Source organism: Dipodomys merriami, unplaced genomic scaffold, assembly GCF_024711535.1.
Source record: "Dipodomys merriami isolate MVZ:Mamm:240054 unplaced genomic scaffold, mDipMer1.0.p SCAF_19, whole genome shotgun sequence".
Lineage (NCBI taxonomy): Eukaryota > Metazoa > Chordata > Mammalia > Rodentia > Heteromyidae > Dipodomys > Dipodomys merriami.
Window position 1 is genome coordinate 31,052,035 of NW_027203270.1, and position 19,984 is coordinate 31,072,018.

At 42.9% G+C, this 19,984-nt stretch overlaps 1 protein-coding gene across 3 annotated transcripts in view; it reads right to left on the reverse strand.

Annotated features, from left to right (window-relative positions):
- Nucleotides 1-19,516, reverse strand: part of Znf652 (zinc finger protein 652) — a 55,830-nt gene extending 36,314 nt beyond the window's left edge. The window contains exon 1 of one of the 3 annotated variants that reach the window (XM_070028305.1): nucleotides 19,119-19,516. The gene's annotated coding sequence lies outside the window, so the exon portion shown is untranslated. Of the gene's footprint in view, nucleotides 1-371; nucleotides 671-18,508; nucleotides 18,541-19,118 lie in introns of those variants that run through there. The other 2 variants (XM_070028307.1, XM_070028306.1) reach the window with 2 other exon arrangements.
- Nucleotides 19,517-19,984: the final 468 nt, after the last annotated feature.

Consider the following 19,984-nt stretch of genomic DNA (forward strand, 5'->3'; position numbering starts at 1 on the left):
AGCCATCAATTAATCAAGCCTGGAGATCTAAAAACCAACGTATGAGAAAAAGAAAAAAAGAAACTGAGGATGCTGGAGGCATGGCTCTAGCCAATGAGTGAAAGCACTAGGTACCTAATTTGAGTCCCAGTCTTGGGTAAGAAAGAGAGAGAGAAAGAAAAAGAGAAAGAGAAAGAAAGAAAGAAAGAAAAAAAGAAGAAAAGAAGAAAGAGAACAAAAGCAGCAGAGGAATGTGTCAAATGATACCACATATGTACAATCAGCAAAACTCAGAACATGGTCTGAAAATCAAGTTACATGCCAAACAATCTGGAAACTGCAAAAAGGGTAGCAAACCACCAGCCTACAATCTAAAGATTTAACAAACTTACTAGCCAATCACTCTGTGTGCGTGCGTGCGTGCGTGCGTGCGCACGCTGGTTCTGAGGCTTCAATTTAGGGCCTAGGCACTGTACATGAACTTTTGTGCTCAATCTAGTGTTCTACCGCTTGAGCCACAGCTCCACTTCCAGCTTTCTGGTGGTTGATTGAAGATAAGAGTCTTAGGGACTTTCCTGTCCCATCTGGCTTCAAACCAAGATCCTCAAGTCAGCCTCCTGAGTAGCTCAGATTACAGGTGTGAGACACCAGTGCTTGGCCCCACTCTTCTTTAGACCCTAAGTCAAATAAATGGGGAAAAAAAAATTGAGTGAACTGAGAAATAAAAGCACTGATTATTTAATGACATCCAGAAGGTTTTTTTAAAGTATAAAAATGGTAGTTGTCTTTTTTTTTTTTTCTGGTATCTGGGTTTGTACATTATTAGACATGTGCTCTACCCCTTGAGCCACACCCAACTCAGTAGGTATGTACTTCAATAGAATGTTTAAGCTATGTACTGGTGACTCTGGTCTATAATCCTGGCTACCCAGGAGACTGAGACCTGAGGACTGAGGTTCAATGCCAGACCAATCGAGAAAGTCCATGAGATTCTTATCTCCAATTAATCACCAAAAAACCCAGAAGTGAAGCTGTGGCACAAGGGCAGAGTGCTAATCTTGAGCAAAGTTCAGGGACAGAACCCAGGCCCTGAGTTCAAGCTCTAGGACCACCACCACCAACAACAAAATGTTTATGCTGATAAATAATAAGATGTGTAAAATTGCTTCAAATTAATGGTAAAGTCAGGGTTGGTAAGGAAGTAGATATATACATAAAGAAGATCAGCCCTATGTATTGATAAGATATGGGTATGTAAAGTTTACACTTGTAACTTTCTTATTTGAGAATTTGTTTTGTGGGTTTTTTTTCCTTGCTCACTTTTTTTTTGGGGGGGGGGTTCCGGTCTTGGGGCCTAAACTCTGGGCCTGGGCGCTGTCCCTAAGCTCTTCAGCTCAAGGCAAGCACTCTACCACTTGAGCCACAGCGCCACTTCTGGCTTTTTTCTTTTTGCTTATGTGGTGCTGAGGAATCGAACCCAGGGCCTCATGCATGCAAGGCAAGTGCTCTACCACTGAGCTACCTTCCCAGCCCCCTTGCTTACTTCTTTTTAGAGATAGGTTCTCACTACATAGCCCAAGCCAGTCTCAAACTTACTATGTAGCCCTAGCAGGCCTTGAACTCAAAATCCTCCTGTCTTAGCCTCTTAAGAGGTTCACAACCATGTGCCAACATGTCCAGCTAAATGTTATTTCAAAAGCAATGTTACCTCCTTTGAAAGTCTTAAAATAATTAAAGAACCTATAAGCACTAACACCTAATCATAGAGAGATTATAACCACAAATGAAATCTAAAGTAATCTTTTTATATGACTATGGGATTAAAGAAGTAAATTGTAACTGAAAATCTCTCCATAATTTGCCTATTGAATTTTCTCTTTATTATAACTTAGATTTCATATCTCTAAAAACTATAAGCAAAATAATAAAAATATAAGAAATATAGTATGTTTCAGACTTAATAAAACTTTAATCCTAAATCTACTGACCTGTGATTTTAAAATACTAAATAGTAAAAAATACTAAATAGTAAAAAATACTAAATAGTAAAAAATACTAAATAGGTTAAAAGTAAAACAACTTCTTGGTAAGACCATCACTCAGAAGACTCCAACCTTCCCAATAGTAACTACTATTATTACATCCACTAATCAGTAATTAATATTTCAAGAACAGAACAATAAAACAGAGCCAAAAATTCTTGTCTTCATGTGGCACACAAAGGTAAAGTTGTAGGGCAATTGGTGTTAAAGCTGAGTTTCCCCATGGATACCCTACATACCAGGGGTTCTATAGGTCTCTGGCAGTGAAGAGACCATTATTCAAACAAAATATACGTGTGTTTATAGTGTCATTTAAGTCTGTGCAGAAGATGGTTTCAAACAGTTTCCTAAATCTGCTAACAAGGATTCTCTTCTTATTCAGTGAGTGTTGTGTTGTTATTGCTCAGTACAATGTCTGAGGCATTTCACTCTGAATAAAAATCAGATGGGAACACAGATCTGGCTGTTAAATAAAAACTCCCCTTCCTCTCCTGGTTTATACACTCCTCTCTGAATTAATACTACATATCTTTAGTTTTAAACTGTAACTTTTATTTTTAAAATAAGAATCAGTATACCTTTCCTCTATCCCAGTTCTAAATTTTATTTGTTTTAAGTTCTTATTTTATGTTCAAGTCCATGGAAGAAGGAGGCAGCCACCTTCTCTGAGACTCAGGTCTGCAGACTTTTCCAGGTCTCAAGTGTATTTTGGCTGCTGTCTTTCCCTTTCCTCAATATCTATTCAACTAAGCTAAGCTCTATGTACTGAAATTGATCGTCCTTCCCATTCAAATTGCTAATATGACAACTCCCACACCCCTTCAGAGCCTCGTGGCCTCATAACCAGATTATTACAGCAGCCTTTTTACCTCCCTTTTTCAGACCACCCTTCACAGAAATTTTCAGAATTTGGATCATGTACATCCTAGCTACAAAATATTCAGTAGTTTTTAAAACCACTAAATAGAGAACAACATCTTGGCAAACCATTCAAAAGTCCTCTACTATCAGAATCCAACTAACTCAATCTTGGCTTCTGCCTAGCATCCTCATGGTATTTCTCAAACACACCTAACTTTTCTACCTGTAACAGTATATGTTACTATTTCCTTTTACCACTTGCCACTATCATAATATACTTGCTATCTTTCAAGGTCTATATCTACATGGAATGCCATGAAATGTTTCATTACCACCTCAGGTACAAAGACTATCTCCTAAACATACATTCTGAGTTGCAATTGTTTTCTATTAATGTTATCTCTCTCACTATAAGTTTTTGAAGGAAAAGTAAAGGAATAGGAGCCAATGTCTCACACCTGTAATGCTAGCTACTCAGGAGGCTTGGATATTGAGGACTGTCATTTCAAGCCAGCCTGGGCAGGAAAGTCCATGAAAATCTTATCTCCAATCTACCCCCCATCCAAAAAAAAGGACATAAGTGGAGCTGTGGCTCAAGTGGTAGAGTGACAGCCTTATGTGAAAAAGCCAAGGGGCAGCTCCCAGGCCTTGAATTCAAGCCCAAGTACTAGCAAACACACACACAAAATTATTTTTAATTTTTTCATTGTTATAAAGGTGATGTACAAAGGCGCTACCTTTATCTGACATGTTAGGTAAAGAGTACATTTCTTTAAAAAAGAAACCTGGAATTTTTCATTTAATTTTTATTTTTTATTATTATAAAGGTGATATACAGAAGGGTTATAGTTATATGTCAAGTAAAGACTACATTTTTTGGGGGGGGGTCTGGTCGTGGGGCTTGAACTATGGGCCTGGGCGCTGTCCCTCAGCTCTTCAACTCAAGGCTAGCACTCTACCACTTGAGCCACAGCACCACTTCTGGCTTTTTTTTTTTTTTTGCTTATGTGGTGCTGAGGAATCGAACCCAGGGCGTCATGCATGCAAGGCAAGCGCTCTACCACTGAGCCACCTTCCCAGCCCAAGACCACATTTCTTTTTGGACAATGTCCAAAACCTCTTCCTAGCTCTCTGTTTTTCCCTCCCTTCCCCAGAAAAATTTATTATTTTTTTTTTTCCTTTTTTTTCTTTCTTTCTTTTTTTTTTTTTTTGCCGGTCATGGGGCCTGAACTCTGGGTCTGGGTGCTGTCCCTCAGCTCTTCAGCTCAAGGCTAGTGCTCTACCACTGGAGCCACAGCACCACTTCCGGCTTTTTCTGTTTATGTGGTGCTGAGGAATCGAACCCAGGGCCTCATGCTTGCAAGGCATGCACTCTACCGCTGAGCTACCTTCCCAGCCCCTTGTTTTTGTTTTTTGTGACAGTCTTGGGGCTCAAACTCGGCCTGGGCACTGTTCCTGAGCTTCTTTTTTTTTTTTTTTTTTTTTTGTGGGTCATGGGGCTTGAACTCTGGGCCTGGGCGCTGTCCCTCAGCTCTTCAGCTCAAGGCGAGCGTTCTACCACTTGAGCTACAGCGCCACTTCCGGTTTTCTGGTGGTTTATTGGAGATAGGAGTCTCACGGTCTCTCCTGCCCGGGCTGGCTTTGAACCGCCATCCTCAGATCTCAGCCTCCTGAGTAGCTAGGATTACAGGCGTGAGCCACCAGCGCCCAGCTTCCCTGAGCTTCTTTTGTTCAAGGCTAGTACTCTACCACTTGAGCCACAGTGCCACTTCTGGCTTTTTCTTTTTATGTGGTACTGAGGAATCGAACCCAGGGATTCCTGCATGCTAGGCAAGCACTCTAGCACTAAGCCACATTCTCAACTGAAAAATTTATTCTTAACTAAGACACCAAATGTGATGCTCTGTCCAGAGGCACTCACAAGACACACATGCAAATTAGGGACGTTATTTAATACATTTGTTCTTGACAGATGCCTGCTTCTTCTATTCTCATTGCCTCAACAAAAGGAAGATGTACTTCAGATTTTGTAAGTGTGTGTGTTTTCTCTTGGGATTGCCAAGGTATAATGAGTTATTGCTGCTTCCTAGAATGCTTAAGAGGATTTTTTTCTTAGAAAAAAAAAAAAAGAGGGAATGTATGCTAATAGAAAGAATACTTAGATTCTCTTTAAGCTGGGAAGAAAAGTGATTTAAAAAAAAATCCTTACCTACCTGATGTTCCCAATTCCTTTCTCCTTTCTATAAGCCAAACTGTCTAAAGGAAAGATTCAAATTAACATAGTGAGTTTGAATGTCCTCAGGAGGAATTCTTTGAATTACAAGTATGGAGTGAAAGATATCAAAGTAGTACCCAATCTATGATGACACTGTGACTTAAGGCCAGCACCTTTTGATCCTTCAAGTACAAGATAGGGCTGGATGAAGAGCTGAGGGACAGCACCCAGGCCCTGAGTTCAAGACCCATGACCCACCAATAAATAAATAAGCAAAAGTCTAAAGGTAAAAAAAAAAAAAAAGATAGGGCTGGAGCTGGAGCTCAGTGGTAATGTGTGTGTCTGACATGCACACATCCTGAAGCCCTGGGTTTCTTTGATGCTCAACATTGAAACTAAATGGGGGGGGGGGGAGGGGGGGAAGCCAGGCTGGGATGACTCATGTTTTACTACTCAGGAGGCTGAGATCAGAGGATCATGGTTCGAAACCAACCTAGGTAGGAGACTCTGAACTCCAATTAACCACCAAAAAAGCAGTAAGTGGAGCTGTGACTCAAGTGGTAGAGCTAGCCTTGAGCACAAAGGCTTAGGGACAAGCCGGGCGCCAGCCTCTCAGGAGGCTGACATCTGAGGATTGTAGTTCAAAGCCAGCCAGGGCAGGAAAGACCGTGAGACTCCTATCTCCAATAAACCACTAGAAAACTGGAAGTGGCGTTGTAGCTCAAGTGGTAGCGCATTTGCCTTGAGCTGAAGAGCTGAGGAACAGTGGCCAGGCCCAGAGTTCAAGCCCCATGACCGGCAAAAAAAAAAAAAAAAAAACTTAGGGACAGCACCCAGGCTCTGCCCAGGACTGGTGCTCACACACAGAAAAATATCTTGGTGGCTCATGCCTATAATCCTAGCTACTCAGGAGGCTAAGATCTGAGAATCCAGGCTCAAAGCCAGCCTGGGCAGCAAAAACTATGAAACTCTTATCTCCAATTAATCACCAGAAAACTGGAATGGAGCTATGATTTAAAGTAGTAGAACACTAGCCTTGAGCAGGAAAGATCAGGGACAACTCCTAGACCCTGAGTTCAAGCCCCAGGACTGGCACAAAATAAATAAGTTAAAAAATAAAAAGCAGCATTAGTACAATGTATATGTATACATATACGCACATCATTACTATAGTTATAGATATCAAGTTATTTCATATGGACTCCATGTGTAAATACATATATACATATACTACTACTAGAGGGTTGGTAAGAAAGTAAAGTAGACATATACATAAAGTATTGATAGAATATGGGTATATAAAGTTTTAATTTTCATATTTGAGAATTTCATAATAGAAAAAACCTAAACCCACAACCAACAATGTTTTTTGCTGTTGTTTTTTGGTACTAGGGAGCAAACCCAGGATCTAATGTGCTAGGCAGGTGTTACTGCTGCACTATATCCCTAGCCCTCCACATAGCCCTACTACTGTTTTTACTTTAAGATAATCAGTAATAATTTTGTACAAATACAAAATTCTCCATATCTTTATCTTTCCATATTAATAAAAGTAGAAGATTAGAGAATTTTTTATCCAATCAAATGACAAATTTGTCATCTGAAATGAGAGGCTCATTAAAGTTAAATGGCAGGCTGGGAAGGTGGCTCAGTGGTAGAGTGCTTGCCTCGCATGCATGAGGCCTTGGGTTCAATTCCTCAGCACCACATAAATAGAAAAAGCTGGAAGTGGCACTGTGGCAAAAGTGTCAGAGTGCTGGCTTGACTGAGGGACAGCACCCAGGCCCAAAGTTCAAGCCCCACAATGGACAAAACAACAACAACAACAACAATAATAATAAAGTTAAATGGCTCCTTTAAGGTCAAAAGCTTAGCTAATGGCAAAGCTGGGCCTAGAACCCAGATTCTGATCCAAAGGTTTAAAATGAACTATTCCTATATACCTATTTAAACTGTCTAAAATAAAAAAATATATTAACTGTTGATAAAGATGCAGAACATCTGGAACTTTTCATATGGCTGTGGTAAAAGTACAAAACAGTACATCCACTGGCAGACAGATAGGCAGCTTTTTTTTTTTTTGGTCGGTGGTAAGGCCTGAACTCTAGCTCTAGGTGCTCTCCCTAAGCTCTTCAGCTCAAGGTGAGCGCTCTAACACTTGAGCCACAGAACCACTTCTGGTTTTCTGGTGGTTTACCGGAGATTAGAGTCTCACAGACTTTCCTGCCTGTGCTGGCTTTGAACTGTGATCCTCAGATCTCAGTCTCCTGAGTAGCTAGCATTATAGGCATGAACCACTGGTGCCTGGCTTAAAATAACAATATTCTTAAAACTCTACAACTCAATGCTAAGACAGGAACACATTCAACTGGGAAATTTAACAGAAACACACTTTGTCTCAAATTTCTTGTTGATAAATAAGGATGAAAACAATACTATCTCAAGGGGTTAAAAGAGTTAGGCAAAAGTTTGTTAAATATATATACACACAAAGACACATAGTAACACAATTTCAGATATAGAATTGTAAGGCAAGTCTAACCAAGCAAGTTAGGAATTTTGCCCTTCTGAGGGACCAGGTTCTGATCATGGCTTGGCTTTCTAAAAGCACTATCTTTCAAAGTTCACAGACTGATTTCTACACAGATGTAAATGTTCACAACTGAGTCCTTGTTACAGTTTTATTCCATACAATTGTTTTTTGTTTTATCGTATAGTACTGGGAATTGAAGCCAGGGATCCTAACAAGAAAGCCACTGGAGCCCAATGCTGGTAGCTCACACACATAATCATAGCTACTCAGGAGGCTGAGATCTGAGAATTGTGGTTGGAAGCCAGCCTGAGGAAAGTTGGTAGACTCTCATCTTCAACTAACCACTAAAAAGCCGGAAATGAAGGTGTGGCTCAAGCATAGAGTGCCAGCTAGCCTTGAGGGAGAAAACTAAAGCACAGTGCTCAGGCCCTGAGTTCAAGCCCCAGAACTGGCACGAAAGAAAGAAAGAAAGAAAGAAAGAAAGAAAGAAAGAAAGAAAGAAAGAAAGAAAGAAAGAAAGAAAGAAAGAAAGAAAGAAAGAAAGAAAGAAAGAAAGAAAGAAAGAAAGAAAGAAAGAAAGAAAGAAAGAAAGAAAGAAAGGAAAGGAAAGAAGGGAGGGAGGGAGGGAGGGAGGGAGGGAGGGAGGGAGGGAGGGAGGGAGGGAGGGAGGGAGGGAGGGAAGGAAAGAAAACCATTTGAGCCATGCCCTGACCCTTTTGTTTGTATTCTGATTTTCTTTTTTTTTCTGGTTGTGGGGCCTGAACTCTGGGCCTGGGCTCTTCAGTTCAGGGCTAGCACTCTACCATTTGAGCCACAGCACCACTTCCAGCTTTGTCTGTTTATGTGGTACTGAGGAATTGAACCCAGGGCCTCATGCATGCAAGGCAAGCACTGTACCACTAAGCCACCTTCCCAGCTCCTGCATTCTAATTTTCAAAACAGGGTCTCACTAGCTTTGCCTGGACTAGCCCAGAAATCTCAATCGTTCTGTAGTTGCCTCTGGAGTAGCTGAGATTACAGGTGTGCATCATCCACACCCAGCAACATAGATTGTTTAAATAGAACCTGTGTTAAAGAAGGATGGACTATGGGGCTTAAAACCTCTTTCTACATACTCATTAGTCCTTTCTGTTTTACCAGACATAGTGAACAGCAGCCAATGCATGTGTGAGCGTACGTGTGAGACAATGCCAGAGCACTGTTTTAAAAGACTATAGCTTTAAATGTTAGGCAAATTGGATCCAAGCAGAACTTTTTCCAGATTTTCAGGGGGAGAGGATAGCTGTTTTTTTGTTTTTTGTTGGTTTTTTTTTTTAGGTAGACTATGACATGGGATAAGGTAATAAATGTTTTTATCACCTCCTTCTCTGCGCTAATCTAGTAAGCATTTATTTAATATCTACCTCAAGAAGACACTTTATGTTAAATACTACAGAAGGCAGTGATTTTTTTTTTTTTTTTTTTTTGTCGGTCATGGGGCTTGAACTCTGGGCCTGGGCGCTGTCCCTCAGCTCTTCAGCTCAAGGTGAGCGCTCTACCACTTGAGCTACAGTGCCACTTCCGGCTTTCTGGTGGTTTATTGGAGATAGGATTCTCAGTCTTTCCTGCCCGTGCTGGCTTTGAACCGCGATCCTCAGATCTCAGCCTCCTGAGTAGCTAGGATTACAGGCGTGAGCCACCAGCGCCCGGCTGATTTTTTAAACTATTTCCCCAACCTAATTTCTCTAAATGAAATACAGCTGAATAAAAACAAATGGGGCTGGGAAGGTAGCTCAGTGGTACAGCGCTTGCCTTGCATGCATGAGGCCCTGGGTTCGATTCCTCACCACCACAGAAGCAAAAAAGAAAAAAGCCGCAAGTGGCGCTGTGGCTCAAGTGGTAGAGTGCTAGCCTTGAGCTGAAGAGCTGAGGGACAGCGCCCAGGCCCAGAGTTCAGGCACCACAATCAGACCAAACAAAAAACAAACAAACAAAAACAAATGGGCCCTTTTACAATTAGTAAGGTTGTAAGTAAAGACTGTGACATAAAGATTATTCATTTGTGGGTGTGGGTAGAAATGTGGGTAGAGTGAATAAGTGTGCATGTACTTGCCCTGCTTCTTACTGTGAATCACGGACCAAACTGCTACATGGAATTAAACATCAGTTCTAGATCTAAAACAATCCCATTTGGCTTTTGTGGACATGTGTTTGTTTTTTGTTTTTTTTTTGGTCGGTCGTGGGGCTTGAACTCTGGGCCTGGGTGCTGTCCTTCAGCTCTTCAGCTCAAGGTGAGCGCTCTACCACTTGAGCTACAGCACCACTTCCATTGTGGACATGTGTTTGTATATTCAGGATACCAACTAGACTTAGAGATATAAGTCATCTTCATAGAAATATATTTTAAGCCGGGCGCTGGTTGCTCACGCCTGTAATCCTAGCTACTCAGGAGGCTGAGATCTGAGGATTGTGGTCCAAAGCCAGCCTGGGCAGGAAAGTCCATGAAACTCTTATCTCCAATAAACCACCAGAAAACCGGAAATGGTGCTGTAGTTTAAGTGGTAGAGCACTAACCTTGAGCTGAAGAGTTGAGGGACAGCACTCAGGCTCAGAGTTCAAGCCCCATGACCGACAAAAAAAAAAAAAAAAATATATATATATATATATATGTGTGTGTGTGTGTGTGTGTGTGTATATATGTATATATTTATATATATATTTTTAAATCTAACTTTCCATGTGAAATGACAAATGGTTTGAAGAGAGACTGAGGTATACTCCCAGTTCTTTGCTTTTGTTTTAGAGACAGGATCTCCTTGCTACATTTATCCCTCAAATTCCTGCCTTAGTCTTCCAAGTAGCTGGAATTGTGGGTGTATGCCACCAAACCTGGCTGCAAACAACCTTTTAGATGAAAAGTATTTCCCAAAACAGTTTGGCTTATGCGTGAGGAAACTATAGCCTATTAAAAAAAGAAAAAGATGACTCATTTGCTAAAACTTAAGGTCTTTGATACTTAAGACCCTATTACTATTTAGAAAAACCACCTATTTCTTCTCTAAATCAGATAATTTAAATGAGTTTTACATACTAAGTCTAACATAGTCAATGCTAAAATTGTTACCTGTCTAGTAGCATCAGCTTGGTCATTAGCTGTCTACTGAAGGGTTTCTCAACTTTGAGCTACACCCTCAACGTTCAGGAGGATACAAAATAATTTGAAATTATTTTGCATTACTAAATATTTCAGTATTTAAAAACAGGACAGATTGACAGATTCCCCTTCCCCGCCCCCAATGAATCAGTTCATCTGTATTTCAACCTCGTGAGTAACTAGGATTACAGCAGTGAGCCACCAGTGTCTGGTGCAAATATTTTTGTGAAAACAAAACAAAACCAAAAAAAAAAAAAAAACCTTGGTGCTGGAGACATGGCTCAAATGGCAGAGTGCCAGCCAATGAGCAACAGTGTCTGATACCAAGTTAGAGTCCTGTTCTTAGACCAAAAAAAAAAAAAAAAGAAAGAAAGAAAGAAAAGAAAGAAAAACCTTTGCTTTGTTGTGTTGCTTTTTTTTGTTTTGTTGGGTTTTTTTGAAACAATGTCTCACTATGTAGCCCATACTTGCCTCTAACTGACTATACAGCCCAAATTGGCCTCACAATCCTCTTGCTTCTGCTACTAAAGCACTAGGATTACAGCTGTGCCCCATCATACCAAGTCATGAGTTTAACAAGAAAACCAGTAATAATATTAGTTGTTTATATGAGAATAAATTACTGCTGCACTCAACTATATGGATAAATCCCAAGTTTTGAGCTAACAAAGTTGAAAGTATTAATGTATTAGACTATATATATGTACATATATATACACATATACATATATATATATATATATATAAATTGTTTTTCAAATAATGTCTTCCATTTTTAATCATGGCAGATCTCAGATGTCAATCTTCCTACCGATGTATTCCTCATAGCCCAGATTACAGATATGCACCAGTATGTCGACTTAATTTTTGGGATGACAGTCTCAATAACATGCCTTGGCAGGCCTGGAACCATGATCCTCCCCAAATCTTCCTCCCAAGTAGCTGAGATTATAGGCATGAACCACAGCATCCAGCTTAAAGACTATTCTTCTCTCTGTAGCTTGGCTCACACCTATAATCCTGGATACTCAGATGGCTGAGATTTGAGGATTACGGCTTGATGCCTGCCTGAGGAGGAAAGTCTGTGAGACTCTTATCTTCAGTTAACCACTAAAAAGCCAGAAGTGAAGTTGTGGCTCAAGTGGTAGTGCACCAGCTCTGAGTAAAAAAATTCAGGAATAGGGGCTGGGAAGATGGCTCAGTGATAGAGTGCTTGCCTTGCATGCATGAGGCCCTGGGTTCAATTCCTCAGCACCACATAAGCAGAAAAAGCTGGAAGTGGTGCTGTGGCTCAAGTGGTAGGGTGCTAACCTTGAGCTGAAGAGCTGAGGGACAGAGCCCAGACCAGTTCAGGCCCTAGGACCAACCAAAATAAACCAACAAATTCAGGAATAGCTCTCAGGCTCTAATAAATTGAAGCCTCAGGACTGGGGTGCATGTGCACACACACACACACACACACACACACACACACACACACACACACACACACACACACACACACACACACACACACACACACACACACACACTATTCTACACTTGTATTAAAGAAGAGGAATTAAGCTACAGCTGGTGGCTTACACCTGTAATCCTAGCTTCTCAGGAGGCTGAGATCTGAGGATCATGGTTTGAAGCCAAAACAGACAGGAAAGATGATGAGATTCTTATTTCCAAATTAACTATCAAAAAAAGCTGAAAATGAAACTGTGACTAAAGTGGTAGAGCACCAGACTTGAACAGAGTAGCTAAGAGACAGTGTCTAGGCCCTCCACTACACACACACACACACACACACACACACACACACACACACACACACACACACACACACACACACACACACAAACACACACCATGAGAAATTGTCAGACACTCCATGTGTTTGTTTAACCCTCTGATGTTACATGCATAGCATAGAAAGAAATTGGGCTATAGATCCGTTCTTTTTCATTTCCCTTCCTCCCATCCCTTCTCACTATACACTCAATGGTTTAACAAAAAACACTAACAGAAACAACCAGCTATCTGCTACCATTTGATTTTAGTGAATCAGGAAAAATAATAGTTAAAACAACACTACTGCAAGAAAAAGTTTACTGGGCTGGGAAGGTGGCTCAGTGGTAGAGCACTTGCCTTGCATGCCTGAGGCCCTGGGTTTGATTCCTCAGCACCACATAAGCAAAAAGAAAAAAGCCCGAAGTGGCGCTGTGGCTCAAGTGGTAGAGTGCTAGCCTTGGGCTGAAGAGCTGAGGGACAGCGCCCAGGCCCAGAGTTCAGGCCCCACGACCGGACCCAAAAAAAAAAAAAAAAAAGAAAAGAAAAAGTTTACTCAGCAAAATGTACTACAGTTGAGGGAAAAATGTGTAATTCAATCACATTTTACCTCATTTGGGGCTCACACCATACTAGAGTTATTATTATTACTATATATTTGGCCAAGATGAAGTGTTTTCAAGTGCACCAAAAAAATCTAAGGCTCAAAGACCATTATTTACCAATCCCTTCTTATCAGCAATCCAATACTGACTGATTCCTTGACAGGCAAATCCCTAGGTAGCTCAATAATAAATGAAAATAAGGATTAGCAGATTTCATTGAGGAAAATGCTAATGCATTTTTGGTGTGTCTACCTTATCTCAAAAGTCTCTATGTAACTCTTTGAATTCAGTCTCATCATAGTCCTACCCTGCAAAAATGACAGAATAATTTCATTTTATAGTATACAATCTATAATAACCACAGAAGTCCAATTTTATAGCTGCATGTAGGTCTGGAAATGTGGCATAGTGGTAGAGTGCCTAGCATGAATGAAACCCTGGGTTCGATTCCTTAGTACCACATACACATTAAATAAATTAATTTTTTTTAAGTTGCGTGTAGCTGGGCACCAGTGGCTCACACCTGTAATCCTAGCTACTCAGGAGGCTGAGATCTGAGGATAGCTGTTCAAAGCCAGCCTCAGCATGACAGTCCTCAAGACTCTTATCTCCAATTAACCTCCAGAAAACGGGAAGTAGTGCTGTGGTTCAAAGTGGTAGAGAGCAAGCCTTGAGCAAAACAGCTCAGGGACAGCGCCCAGGCCCTTATTTCAAACACCATGAAAAAAACAAAAACAAAAAACAAGTTGCATGTACTAAAAAAAACTGAATACATGGCATTAATTGAAACTGCTTTTCAAAGTACTCAGTCTCTCAAAACTGTATTTTAAAAAGAAATAAGATGTTATAGCTTACTATCAAAATATTTTTTCTGGGGCTGGGAAGGCGGCTCAGTGGTAGAGCGCTTGCCTTGCATGCATGAGGCCCTGGGTTCCATTCCTCAGCACCACATAAGCAACAAGAAAAAAGCTGGAAGTGGCGCTGTGGCTCAAGTGGTAGAGCACTAGCCTTGAGCTGAAGAGCTGAGGGACAGCGCTCAGGCCCAGAGTTCAGGCCCTATGACTGGACCCCCCAAAAAGTATATATATTTTCCAATAAACAAGGCTATCCAATCTAAAGACCTAAAGTAGAGAGTTGATCAAATTTAACAGGTAAACAAAGCTTATCTTTTACTTCCCCCACCCCATCAAAGCAAAAATGAATAAGAGGAATTCAAATTTATAACCTCAACAACCTGTTTAATATCAAAACTTCATAAAAAGTGATGGGAATTCTCTGAGAAAACATTTGTAAGCATTTTATAAAGTCAAACATAACTGTTATTTAAATAAACAGGTTAACTAAAGTAAGCAACTGATGTCTCCACTAATTCTACCAAGCACTTCATGGCCTGCATTAAACACGACAATTTACATGAGGTTTTGTATGTGATTCAACTCTGGAGACATAACTCACTGAAATACGTTAATGTCCTAAAACACTCCTTCCATCATGTAAGCTCTGAATAAGTTTAAAAGAACAGCCTGTGGGTAACGCTGTAGAATTTGGAGCTAGATTTTACTGTCTCTACCAAGCTGCACCAGCTATAAAGTAACAAATCAAAATTCCAATAAGCACACTGCACCTGAAAGACTTAGGTATGCTCCAAGTCAAATATTTGCATTTTTCAATCCCAAATCTGCACAAATGAAAGAACAGCAGTAGATCTCTAAATCTTGTCGTAAGTTGAAATGATCCTCATTCTAGTTTCACTCTGACATGTCCCATATCCCATCATTTTTGAGATCCTAATATGAACATACAACAGGAATTAACTGTGCTAGTTGCTTGTATATATTACCTTTAATCTTCATAACAACTCCCATTCTGCCAATGAGGAAACTGAGGCCAGAGAGGTCAAGGTGACTTGTTCAATGCCAGAAAGCCAGTTAATGGAGCTGGAATGCAAACCTGGTTTGCCTGGCTCCAAAGAACTGTTTCCCTTTAGTTAAAGTCACTAACAATACCAGTTCACCTCTATCAAAGTTAATTCAAGTGACAACTGTCTGAAAGAGCTGAGAAAAACATCATACCTAAACAGCAGTATGAGAGCCACAAGCTGCCACAGAAGATGCAGCTACTAGTTTCAGAACTATTCCCAAAGGCTACTGGTTTAAAATACAAAACAATCCCTTCCCTTCCTCCCTCTATTCCTTCTTCTTTTCTTTTCTTTATTTATTTGTTTCCTTTGGCTGTCTCACAATAGACTTTTTACAACAAGGGAAATGAAACTCAAGAGAATATTCAATATTCACATGGGGGGGATTTTAAAACCCTTGATAAAGTTTTTTTTTTTTTAACAGTTCGCATTATAGTTTATTTCTCTGATACCTTCCGACGTTCAAAAACAAAATCATATCCATATCTCTAATTATCTTTTGCTTTTACAGACTTGAAAAAATATTTTCTTACCACACTACAAGCCTACTTCCCATATTTAAGAGCCGAAATGGAAACAGCTCTGGTGTCAGGAATCAGATCTGGAGGCCAGAGATGAGAACAGTAGGTGCTGCTTCCCGAATGAGAGCTGCTGCTCTGAACTTCCTGAGGGAAGGGTGTCTGAAGAACAGTGCTGAAGGAGCTGAAGCAAGCCGTTGGCATTAATGGGGGTGAGTTGCTGGCACTGCTGCTGCTTAAATGTCTCACAGCTTTGCAATTGTTTTCCAGCTCCCAAGCTCTGAAGCTGGCAGGGAGAGAAAGCCATTCTCACTGTCATAGGTGTTACATGATCAGCTGCTCTGTGGGGTGTGGGTGTTTAACTAGGTAAGTGACTGGTTAGAAGTTCCACAAAACTAAACTAAGGAAGCACATGGTTATTTTTTGTGACCTGCCCCTAAGACTACCTTGACAAGGAAAAGTAACATATTTGCAACTTTGCAACTTTGAAATGGTTTGGATTTCGGACAGGCAAATAATTTCAGATAGTAAAACTTCAGGTGTGACATGAACAACAAAAAAATGTAGCTTGTAATATAAACCACTTCAAGCATGTATATTAGGTAATAAAAATGCAATATATGCAACCTCAGCATGCTTTCAAACTTCATACAGTACACCGCATAATTAGAATAAATACTACTCTCCAGGTGTATGGAACAGATTCCAAGATTCCAGGCCTCCCTTGTATCCCAAAATGCTAGTTAATATCGTGAGTTTCTTACTGGCTCATAACCTGAACAGGGGGGAGGGAGGGAGGAAGAGAAAAAGTTGTTTTTTTTTTAAAGAAAGAAAACTGACTTCAAGAAATTCCTTAAATGAAAATATGGCCAAGATTGACAGCTCGTGAAGCTGGGGGCTGCTTATTTAATATCACTACCCTTCACAACACTACCACCAGTGGGGCTAAATGTTCCCTGATTGAAATATGACCAAAAGACAAAAGCTGAGTGCACAGTAATTTAAACAAAAATAACTGACATTTATCACCTGCTTGCTGATAGAATGGTGCAAAGTTCATTCCTAGCTCTGGAGTCTAAATGCGATTGAATTCCCTAATTATGATTAAAATCTTCCTAGTAAATCAAAGTTCTAAAATGGATGATTTTGGCAGTGCCATCACTCTTAATAAAGAAATGTGGCATCTTAGCAAAGTTAAAAGATAAACTCATCATGAAACAGGTGTGCTATCTACTATGGGAATGATAAAGTCTTCTTTTAAGAGAGCAGATCAACTTCAACCAACACATAAAGATTCTATACAGGCATTATAAAAGGACCACAGACTGCCGGGCGCTGGTGGCTCACGCCTGTAATCCTAGCTACTCAGGAGGCTGAGATCTGAGGATCGCGGTTCAAAGCCAGCCCGGGCAGGAGAGACCGTGAGACTCCCATCTCCAATAAACCACCAGAAAACCGGAAGTGGCGCTGTAGCTCAAGTGGTAGAGCGCTCGCCTTGAGCTGAAGAGCTGAGGGACAGCGCCCAGGCCCAGAGTTCAAGCCCCACGGCCGACAAAAAAAAATAAAAAAAAGGACCACAGACTTCCCTGCTGAAATTTGCTACATTTAAAATATACCAGGAACATCAGTTATTAAATTTAAACAAATTCTTTTGTCTCCAGTTTAAACTTTTTCTGAAAGACTCCTATAACATCTCCTTTTTTCAGGAAGATGGGGAAAGGATACCTTGTAAATACCCTGCTCACTGTAAATCAAAGAACAACACAATGATACATACACATGCTACTTGGTTGTTTATTGCTTAGGGCTAAAGTAATCCTCAAGAAAAAAAAAAAAACAGAACAAAACACAAAACTCAAGTTCCTTTCACTTTTGCAGAATATTAAGCTTATCCTGAGATCCCAGGACAAGTTTCAAGACGATAGCTGAATACAAAATTATGTATTTATTTCACTGAGGGCCCTGAAAGCTCTCACGGCCCCAAAGAAAGGTTAAGGAGCGAAGGAAACATATCCAGGATCACTACAATTGAGCAGTGACCTTTTAAACAAAATTATACTAAAGGCAGCATCTATCTGAATACTTGTGCACAGTGGTGATGCAAATAAGCAAGCTACTTGCCAGCACCGACAATCTCACAGAGAACATCACCTGCCTTCTGCACATAGCAGAACAGTTTTCCTTTCCCAACTACACACACGTTGTCAACAAAGCATGTGCTCCTTTATTATTCCCAGAACAATACCAGCCAGGCCATCCTTTGCAAAAAAAAAAAAAAAAAAAAAAAAGGACACAGACCTTCATCCAAAATATTAACCTATTTGTATACTATGTTTGACCACAGATTAAACATCACAACCCAAAGGATGAAATTCCTGCATGCCATATGTATCCAATTGGGGGGAGAAGCATCACTCAGGTGTTGCTGAGGGTCTGCTGGAGAAACACAGAGGGGAAATATGATAGTGATGCTTGAGCATGGGGACAATCTAGGCGCAATCAAAGCCAGACTCAGGCAGGAACATTTCAATAACATGGTTGTAAAGCCAGACTTAGGCAGGAACATTTCTGTAACATGGTTGGTTGTGCAAAGCACCCTCCTCCACAGGCAAAGGCACATTCCTTTGATTGGCACAAGCCATTTATTTCTGACAATGGATCTGAGATGACAGGGGCTGCTTGGCAATCAGGAAGTGTGTGTTTGCGGGGGGGGGGGTGTGAGGAGGGGGGGGAAGAGGAGGAATTGTGATCACTAGATTGTGATCAAAGACTGGCCTGCTTCGAAGAAGAGCATATGGTAATCTTAAATCCTGAAGACTGACTTCGAGGTGAGGCCCAGCAGTTATCATTTCTACAGGAGACATCCCTCAACAATGAACAAGTCAAGTGGCGATGTCACGGGGCTGGGGGGGGGGGGGGGTCCACTACCTTTAGTATCTTCTATCTGCGACTCTTCGGCAGAGCCTGATTGGAGGGGAGGAGGCGGCGGGGGTGGAGAAAGGTCCGTATCACCCACTGGGGTGAGTGCGGGGCTGCTGGTGGCGGGTATACAACAGATGCATGTTATCTCCCGGTGGCACAATACTCCCGGGGGCTGGAGGTTTGGGCGCCACCGGAGGGCGGGGGAGGCAGTGGGTTGCAGGACCGGATCCTGTACGCTCGCCGCCGCCGGAGGACCGGTGCAAACCTTCCCTCTGGCCCGCTAACCCGGGCCACCCCAGCCTCCCCCTCAGGCCTCGAGGCGAGCGGACTCGCTGAGAAACTGCAGCCGAACCGGGGTCCCGGAGGAGGGGGGAGGGCGCCCAAGGGCAGGAGCGAGGCACCCCCGGCCCCAGCTCGGCGCCGGGAGAGCGGAGCGCCCGGGGGGCCTCCCCGCCGGATGGGGGCTCCTCCGGCCTAGTGCACGCAGCTGCTTCGGCGCGGGCTGAGCCGGCCCCCGGGAGCCCGGCCCTGCGCCGCGGGCGGCGGAGAGGAAGGGCTGCCGCCGGGGGCGCCGCCGCGGCGGTGGCGAGTGCGCGGGGAGGGGGCCCCTACTCACCCGGGCCGACCGCCTCCGCCTCCGCCTCCGCCGCCCCGACCGCCGCCTCGGCGGTCCATCCCAGCGGCGGGGGGCCTGCAGCCGCGGCGCTCGAGTAACCACCGCCGGCCGGCCGGCCGGGCCCCTCCCCCTGACCAACGTCTAGGCTCCGGGCCGCTCCTCAGACCCGGCCTCGGCCGCCGCCACCGCAGCCGCCGTCGCCGCAGCGCTACGTGGCCGCCGCTCCGACGTCTCGCGACTCCCTTCAGAGCGCGCGAGGGCGAGCGGGGCCGCGGGGCGGGCGGCAGGGGAGGGGAGGGGGTGTGCGTGTATGCGTGTGTGTGTGTGTGTGTGAATGTGAGAGAGTGAGGGGGCAGGGAAGGAGGCGGGAACGCGCGCGCGCGCTCCCGCTCACAGAACACCCCCCCCCCACAACACACTCAGCTAGGATCCCGACACCTCCCTCCGCCGCACCCCCCCCATCCCAGCCTCTGGGAGCGGCGCGCATGCGCAGCCCTCGACTCGGCCCGGACGCACCTTTTCTCCCTCCCGCCTCATTGTAAGCGTACAGCCGCGCAGATAACCGCCGACTCGCTGCTCCACCCCCGCCCTCGCCCACTCCACCCACTCCCTAGCGCCCAGGTAAAGGCGTCGGTTGCGCAGGCGCGCTGGCCCCCTTGGATGGGGGGGGCGGGGGCGTGGTTGCTGAAAGGAAGGCCAAATGTAGGATAGGAGGTTGTGGGCAGAGGATGTGGGATTCCACGAAATGGGAGGGATGGGGGGGGGCGGAGGAGTGGGTAGCATTTAGGAAAAGTGAAAAGGAAAAGGAAAGAAAGTAGAAAAGTGGGCCGAAGTGATATTTGTAAATAAAAGAGCCTTTTTATTTT